This window comes from Oncorhynchus gorbuscha, linkage group LG24 (assembly GCF_021184085.1).
Source record: "Oncorhynchus gorbuscha isolate QuinsamMale2020 ecotype Even-year linkage group LG24, OgorEven_v1.0, whole genome shotgun sequence".
Lineage (NCBI taxonomy): Eukaryota > Metazoa > Chordata > Actinopteri > Salmoniformes > Salmonidae > Oncorhynchus > Oncorhynchus gorbuscha.
The window spans coordinates 15,962,251-15,971,515 of NC_060196.1; the positions used below are offsets into that span (position 1 = coordinate 15,962,251).

Here is a 9,265-nt window from a genome sequence, read left to right on the forward strand (position 1 = left end):
ATGGGCTTGAGATAGAAGCTGTTTTTCAGTCTCTCGGTCCCAGCTTTGATGCACCTGTACTGACCTCGCCTTCTGGATGATAGCGGGGTGAACAGGCAGTGGCTCGGGTGGTTGTTGTCCTTGATGATCTTTATGGCCTTCCTGTAACATTGGGTGGTGTAGGTGTCCTGGAGGGCAGGTATTTTGCCCCTGGTGATGCATTGTGCAGACCTCACTACCCTCTGGAGAGCCTTACGGTTGTGGGCGGAACAGTTGCCGTACCAGGCGGTGATACAGCCCACCAGGATGCTCTCGATTGTGCATCTGTAGAAGTTTGTGAGTGCTTTTGGTGACAAGCCAAATTTCTTCAGCCTCCTGAGGTTGAAGAGGCGCTGCTGCGCCTTCTTCACGATGCTGTCTGTGTGGTTGGACCAATTCAGTTTGTCTGTGATGTGTATGCCGAGGAACTTAAAACTTGCTACCCTCTCCACTACTGTTCCATCGATGTGGATAGGGGGGTGTTCCCTCTGCTGTTTCCTGAAGTCCACAATCATCTCCTTAGTTTTGTTGACGTTGAGTGTGAGGTTATTTTCCTGACACCACACTCCGAGGGCCCTCACCTCCTCCCTGTAGGCCGTCTCATCGTTGTTGGTAATCAAGCCTACCACTGTTGTGTCGTCCGCAAACTTGATGATTGAATTGGAGACGTGCGTGGCCACGCAGTCGTGGGTGAACAGGGAGTACAGGAGAGGGCTCAGAACGCACCCTTGTTGGGCCCCAGTGTTGAGGATCAGCGGGGTGGTGATGTTGTTGCCTACCCTCACCACCTGGGGGCGGCCCGTCAGGAAGTCCAGTACCCAGTTGCACGGGGCGGGGTCGAGACCCAGGGTCTCGAGCTTGATGACGAGCTTGGAGGGTACTATGGTGTTAAATGCAGAGCTGTGGTCGATGAACAGCATTCTCACATGGGTATTCCTCTTGTCCAGATGGGTTAGGGCAGTGTGCAGTGTGGTTGAGATTGCATCGTCTATGGACCTATTTGGGCGGTAAGCAAATTGGAGTGGGTCTAGGGTGTCAGGTGTCATATGGTCCTTGACTAGTCTCTCAAAGCACTTCATGATGACGGAAGTGAGTGCTACGGGGCGGTAGTCGTTTAGCTCAGTTACCATAGCTTTCTTGGGAACAGGAACAATGGTGGCCCTCTTGAAGCATGTGGGAATACCAACATGTTTTAAGCAGACCACTATAATGCCTTTGCCCAAGAACACTAAGGTAACCTACCTAAATCACTTCCAGCCCGTAGCACTCACGTCTGTTGCCATGAAGTGCTTTGAAAGGCTGGTCATGGCTCACATCAACACCATCTCAGAAACCCTAGACCCACTCAAATGTGCATACTGCCCCAACAGATCCACAGATGATGAAATATCTACTGCACTCCACACTGCCCTTTTCCACCTGGAAAAAAGGAACACCTATGTGAGAATGTTATTCATTGACTACAGCTCAGTGTTCAACACAGTAGTGCCCTCAAAGCTCATCAATAAGCTAAGGACCCTGGGACTAAACACCTCCCTCTGCAACTGGATCCTGGACTTCCTGATGGGCACATTCGCCACGCTGATCCTCAACACAGGGGCCCCTCAGGGGTGCATGCTCAGGCCCCTCCTGTACTCCCTGTTCACTCATGACTGCACGGCCAGGCACGACTCCAACACCATCATTACATTTTCAGATGACACAACAGTGGTAGGCCTGATTACCGACAGCCTATAGGGAGGAGGTCAGAGACCTGGCCGTGTGGTGCCAGGACAACAACCTCTCCCTCAACGTTGTCATGACAAAGGAGAGGATTGTAGACTACAGGAAAAAGAGGACTGAGCATGCCCCCATTCTCATTGCGGGGCTGCAGTGGAGTAGGTTGACAACAAACTAACATGGCCAAAGCACAGCAAGGCAGTCGTGAAGAGGGCACGAAAAAACCTATTCCCATTCAGGAAACTGAAAATATTTGGCATGGGTCCTCAGATCCTCAATAGTTTCTACAGCTGCACCATTGAGAGCATTCTGATTGGCTGCATCACTGCCTGGTATGGCAACTGCTCTGCCTCCGATTGCAAGGCACTACAGAGGGTGGTACGAACGGCCCAGTACATCACTGGGGCCAAGCTTCCTGCCATCCAGGACCTCTATACCAGGCAGTGTCAGAGGAATGCCCTAAGAATTGTCAAAGACTCCAGCAACCCTAGTCGTAGACTGTTCGCTCTGCTACCACATGGCAAGCGGTAACGGAGCATCAGGTCTCGGCCCAAGAGGCTTCTAAACAGCTTCTACCCCGAAGCCATAAGACTCCTGAACATCTAATATTTGCATTGCCCCCCCCCCTTTCCCTCTCTTTACACCACTGCTACTCTCTGTTGTTGTCATCAATCCATAGTCACTTTAATAACTCTACCTACATGCACATACTACCTCAACTAACCGGTTTTCCCACACATTGACTCTGTATCGGTACCCCCCGTATATAGTCTCACTATTGTTATTTTACTGCTGCTCTTTAATTACTTGTTACATTTATCCCTTATTCTTATCCTTATTTTTTTAACTGCATTGTTGGTTAGGGGCTCGTAAGTAAGCATTTCACTGTTGTATTCTGGGCATGTGACTAATACGATTTGATTTGTTGGGGCGGTATGCAAACTGAAGTGGGTCCTGGGTGGCCGGTAAGGTGGAGGTGATATGATCCTTGACTAGTCTCTCTTAGCACTTCATGATGACAGAAGTGAGTGCTACGGGGCAGTAGTCATTTAGTTCAGTTACCTTTGCCTTCTTGGGTACAGGAACAATGATAGCCTAGGATAGGATAAGTAATCCTTCTCACCCCCCCCCCTTTTAAGATTTAGATGCACTATTGTAAAGTGACTGTCCCACTGGATGTCATAAGGTGAATGCACCAATTTGTAAGTCGCTCTGGATAAGAGCTAAATGACTTAAATGTAAATGTAAATAGCCATCTTGAAGCATTTTGGATCAACAGACTGGGATAGGGAGCGATTGAATATGTTCATAAACACACCAGCCAGCTGGTCTGGGCATGCTCTGAGGACACGGCTAGGGATGCCGTCTGGGCCAGCAGCCTTGCGAGGGTTTACACGTTTAAAAGTTTTACTTACGTCAGGCACGGAGAAGGAGATGGGGGAGCAGTCCTTGTTTAGCGGGCCATGATAGTGGCACTGTATTATCCTCAAAGCTTGCAAAGAAGGTGTTTATTTTGTCTGGAAGCGTGAAGTCGGTGTCCGTGACGTGGCTGGTTTTTCTTTTTGCAGTCTGTGATTTCCTGTAGACCCTGCCACATGCGTCTCGTGTCTGAGCCGTTGAATTGCGACTCCACCTTCTCCCTGTACCAGCATTTCTCTTGTTTGATTGCCTTGCAGAGAGAATAACTACACTGTTTATATTAAGTCATATTCCCAGACCTCTTTCCTTGGTTATATGCGGTGGATCGCGCTTTTAGTTTTGAGTGAATCCATCCACGGTTTCTGGTTAGGGTAGGTTTTAATAGTCACGGTGGGTATGACATCTCCAATGCACTTCTGTATAAACGCACTCATTCAGTCAGCTTATAGGTCGATGTTGTTCTCTGAGGCTAACCGGAACATATTCCAGTCAGCTTGATCAAAACTATCTTGAAGCGTGGCTTCCGTTTGGTCGGACCAGTGTTGAATGGTTCTCATCACTGGTACATCATGTTTGAGTTTCTGCCTATAAGACCTCGGATCATTACTGTTCTGTTATTATATTCTTTAATATTACATTTTGGGGTTGTGTCCACATACAATTGTCTCATGGTCATGTTTCCACACATTTTAAGATGTTTGATTGCCTTGCTCAGGGCTGCATGCCAAGAATTTGAGAAGATCAACCTTGATTTCTTCCGTCTTAGTTTATTACAGCTGTTTACAGTATATGTTACAGCTGGTTTGCACTTGGCTAGATGTAGCTAGATGTTTTTGAATGTAAGCAATGCCTACCTCGCTTGTTTTCTGTCTGAATAGTTATCTCTTGCTTGTGTAAGTTTAGGTACTAGTTTTCCTGTCCTTCCTCCTGTCCTTTTTGATTGTCCTTTTTTTATGTGTTAGCTAGCTAGGTTTTTAAGCTAACAGCAGGTAGCCAGTAGCTAGAAACTCTTAGCAACTCCATAGAAACGTGTATGCAACTGTTAGCTTGTTAGCTATCCAGTTGAGTTATCTGGATAAAAGATGTCTTCTGATGTTGTATTCTTAGTCCTTCTTTATCTTTCACTCACTTGTTTTTCTCAAATGTACTCTTCCTCAAAATAATTTGAAATATGATATCTAATACTAGATATTAGGAGCTCATCATTTTACCAGCTGCTCTTGGAACTTGGAACAATAACTCAGAACTGATGTTTTGAAATGATCTGATGATCTGAAATACACTGCTCAAAACAATAAAGGGAACACTAAAATAACACATCCTAGATCTGAATGATATATTCTTATTAAATACTTTTTTCTTTACATAATTGAATGTGCTGACAAAATCACACCAAAATAATCAATGGAAATCAAATGTATCGACCCATGGAGGTCTGGATTTGGAGTGACACTCAAAATTAAAGTGGAAAACCACACTACAGGCTGATCCAACTTTGGATGTAATGTCCTTAAAACAAGTCAAAATGAGGCTCAGTAGTGAGTGTGTGGCCTCCACGTGCCTGTATGACCTCTCTACAACGCATGGGCATGCTCCTGATGAGGTGGAGGATGGTCTCCTGAGGGATCTCCTCCCAGACCTGGACTAAAGCGAGACATGATGTCCCAGATGTGCTCAATTGGATTCAGTTCTGGGGAACGGGCGGGCCAGTCCATAGCATCAATGCCTTCCTCTTGCAGGAACTGCTGACACACTCCAGCCAGATGAGGTCTAGCATTGTCTTGCATTAGGAGGAAACCAGGGCCAACCGCACCAGCATATGGTCTCACAAGGGGTCTGAGGATCTCATCTCGGTACCTAATGGCAGTCAGGCTACCTCTGGCGAGCACATGGAGGGCTGTGCGGCCCCCCAAAGAAATGCCACCCCACACCATGACTGACCCACCGCCAAACCGGTCATGCTGGAGGATGTTGCAGGCAGCAGAACATTCTCCACAGCGTCTCCAGACTCTGTCACGTGCTCAGTGTGAACCTGCTTTCATCTGTGAAGAGCACAGGGCGCCAGTGGCGAATTTGCCAATCTTGGTGTTCTCTGGCAAATGCCAAACCTCCTGCTCAGTGTTGGAATGTAAGCACAACCCCCACCTGTGGACGTCGGGCCCTCACACCACCCTCATGGAGTCTGTTTCTGACCATTTGAGCAGACACATGCACATTTGTGGCCTGCTGGAGGTAATTTTGCAGGGCTCTGGCAGTGCTCCTCCTGCTCCTCCTTGCACAAAGGCGGAGGTAGCGGTCCTGCTGCTGGGTCGTTGCCCTCCTACGGCCTCCTCCACGTCTATTTATTTACGGATATCGGTGGTAATGAAATATCTCTGTAAAGTCATGTGATTTTTCGGTGATATCCTTGACTTTTATTTGGGGGGAAAAACAATCAATTGGGGAAGAAGAACTTTCCTCACTCAGAATGCATTTCCACGTGAACTTAATATCTGACAAAATATTCAACTACGAATCCTAACAATCATTTCCTGACCCCAACCATCACATTAGGCCTGTAAATAACTAAGAAGGACTGGGATACTCAAGTCACTAGTGTAATTCCAGTCGACTACATTGCAGACGTGCAGAAAACATGAAATAATTTCATGTTATCTTCAGTGCAGTCTGACATCAGATCACAATATCATATGGATGCAGTTACTGACATGTTAAACACTCATCCAGGTATTGTGAGATGTATTGCAGTCATTGTGTTAATTTTGAGTCTCTTTCCACAGTTCTCTGTGCTTCCCATCAAACAGTCCAGTCTGAGACTCAGCACGTGAAAGGCATCGTGGGACAGTCTTTCTCTTTTCAAGAGATGGTGATCAAGACTGGCAATTTACTTTATGGAGACCTTGGCAGTATTGCAAATGTGTACCCTGGTAAAGAAGGCAACATCACCCTTGAGAAGAGATTTGAAAACCGCCTCCGCTTGAACAATGTTACAAAATACTTCACTCTGTCAGCCCTTCAGATAGACGATGCTGGGGTTTATACTGTTGAGAATACAGATGAAGAGAAAAAAACAACAAAATTTGAGCTCACTGTATACAGTAAGTGTTTGTGTGTGTTCTGTATATCACAAACACATTTAATATAGGTTCCAATTTCAATGTATTTGTATTTTTTCTTCCAGATGTTGTTTCCAAACCTCAGGTGACAGAGTGTGACAGCAGCTCCTGTAGTGTGGTGTGTTCTGTGGACAATGAAAAAGAGGTGACCTTGACCCTGTACAGGGGGAGAGGAAATACTAAACCAGACCAGCAGTCCTGATCTCATCACTGATCTATCTCTACACTTGGAGGTAGAGGTAAAGAACTACAACTCCACCTACAGCTGTGTGGCTTCCAACCCTGTCAGCAATGAGACCGTTCTTGTCCCAAAATGTTGCAGTGAAGATGGTCATCCTAATGATGCAGGTAAGATACATTTTTAATTAAAACCATCCAGAAAATAGCATTTACCAAGTCAAACTGAAGTGTACTTGAACTCATTCAAAACATACTTGGGAAAATAATTTCCTTGTGTTTTATTTCAGACAGTGATGGGATGACTCTGGGTATGGTTATTGCTGTAATCTGCGTTGTGGTTGCCTCTGGGCTGGTTGGACTTGCAATCTATCTAAGGAAGAGGGGAAATGAACACTCACAAGGCAGGTATTTACAATCATGGGTAGTGTTTTTGGAAAAGGTGTGAAATGCATGTAAAATCAAGTGTAATCTTCCACACTTCCTCTGCTTGGTCAGACAGTGTCATTATCCCAGACAACTTCTCTAAATGTTGAAAAAGCAGAAGGCACACACACTCTCTGACAATGATTACTTTAATAGCTTGGCTTATCTGACACCAAAATGACTGCAACCACAGAGATCAGTACTCATAGTAACAAAAGTCCTGAGTGTTTACAGAACCTGTCCAGGGGGGTGGGCGTTTGTATGTCTGTCAGTTAGTCGCATGCTTCTGCCAGTTAGTCGCACCTCACCTTAGTCCTATATTTACTTTCCTTTATCTGTCTTCATAGATTCATCCGAAAGAGTGCAAGTTGACATTGAGTATGCAACGATAATTCCTAAAAAACGAACAGATAACCAGGTTAGTAAAAAACCTACAGGCTGATTGACAATACAGCAGCTTTATCAGCACTCATGTCACCAACTGTAGGCTTTAGCTCTGTGCCAGTGGGTTAATGTGGTCTTGAGTTGCACAGACCACCGGAGGTTGATACCCGGCCTGATGTCATTATGATATGGTTTGGTTGCACAATGAGAAGCCACACAGCACATACTGGAGTGCCAGTTCTAGGTCCAAAAGACTTCTTAACAGCTTCTACCCCCAAGCCATGAGACTTCTGAACAGCTAATCAAATGGCTGTTTCCTTCCTCTGGCACAAAGTTTATAATAAAGAAGCATAAAATCCTCTTTTATTTGTTTTCCCACCCCTTTTATCTCTCCTCTCTCTGTCCTTCCCTCCCCTACCTCCCTCTCTGTCCTTCCCTCCCCTACCTCCCTCTCTGTCCTTCCCTCCCCTACCTCCCTCTCTGTCCTTCCCTCCCCTACCTCCCTCTCTGTCCTTCCCTCCCCTACCTCCCTCTCTGTCCTTCCCTCCCCTACCTCCCTCTCTGTCCTTCCCTCCCCTACCTCCCTCTCTGTCCTTCCCTCCCCTACCTCCCTCTCTGTCCTTCCCTCCCCTACCTCCCTCTCTGTCCTTCCCTCCCCTACCTCCCTCTCCCTGCCCTTCCCTCCCCCTCCCTGCCTAGGAGGAGCGAACAGATATACCGGAATTGGAGTCACACAGAACAGATATACCAGAATTGGAGTCACGTAGAGACAACCCTAACCTGACATCAGTTTATGATATACTCCTGTTACATCGCATGGCTGCCAGCGGGGATGTTGACACAGCATGAAGGAGAAAAACGGGAAGTCAATGAGAGGCCGAAATGATAACTCACATTCTGTAGAGCATAAAAGAGGACGTTGAAACAAAATGAAAGTAAAAAAAATATTCATGCTAACAACCTTTTAGAGGCACCGTTGTTATGGGAGAAAAATCCCCTGGAACTGTTGTGCTGATACTATAATTTCAGGCTTCATTTGTAGGTCATTCTCACAGACCTTCTGTCAAATAGGGGCCTCGGTTACATCCACTGATACTGACCAATTCAATAACTATGCATCGAGTTGTTAGCATGATCAGGATAATCCGTCTTTTTAAATGCCTTTTGTCCCGAATCCCAATGTATAAGTAAAATTAAATGGAACATATATTTTAATACAATTCACAATACAATTGTGAATACAATTCAAGTGTTTGCTATGCTACTGCTATGCCAAAGCTTCCTTTCAGTACTGTCTGTTCTGTTGTTTAAATGTAGGTGCCTCCCCTGTATCGTTTTATAGCTGGTCATTGTTTAGCTTGCCAGTGGATAGCAGCTGTGTACATCATATAAAAAGAGCAGGCGTTTGAGATAAAGCCACCTACTCCTTAGAAGCAATGGCTGTTAGGCTGCTTTAGAAACAAAACGGTCCATAGATACACGTTTTCCTTTCAACATTTAGGTTTTAAGGGGTGGCCAGCTCTAGGAAGAGTCTTGGTGGTTCCAAACTTTTTCCATTTAGGAATGCTGGAGGCCACTGTGTTCTTGGGGACCTTCAATGCTGCACCCTTCCCCAAATCTGTGCCCTGACAATCCTGTCTAGGAGCTCTATGGACAATTGCTTCGACTTCCTGGCTTGGTTTTTGCTTTGACATGCAATGTCAACTATGGGATCATATAAAGACAGGTGTGTGTGCCTTTCCAAATCATGTCCAATCATATGAATTTACCACAGGTGGACTCCAATCAAGTTGTAGCAACATCTAAAGGATGATCAATGAAAACAGGATGCACCTGAGCTCAATTTCAAGTCTCATAGCAAAGGGTCTGAATACTTATGCAATTAAGGTACCTGTAAATACATTTGCAAAAAAAAGTATATTTTAAATATTGTTGTAACAAATGTAAACATTTTATTTTAAAAAATGTAGTTTGTTACATTTGACAGTGAAACCTAGCAGTACTAC

General features: G+C 45.4%; 1 long non-coding RNA gene across 1 annotated transcript in view; it reads left to right on the top strand.

Moving 5' to 3' along the window:
* Positions 1-8,892, top strand: part of LOC124013239 — a 31,883-nt gene extending 22,991 nt beyond the window's left edge. The window contains exons 2-6 of the long non-coding RNA XR_006834844.1: positions 5,937-6,254; positions 6,338-6,620; positions 6,740-6,857; positions 7,223-7,293; positions 7,959-8,892. This is a non-coding gene — a long non-coding RNA (uncharacterized LOC124013239). The remainder of the gene's footprint in view (positions 1-5,936; positions 6,255-6,337; positions 6,621-6,739; positions 6,858-7,222; positions 7,294-7,958) is intronic.
* Positions 8,893-9,265: the final 373 nt, after the last annotated feature.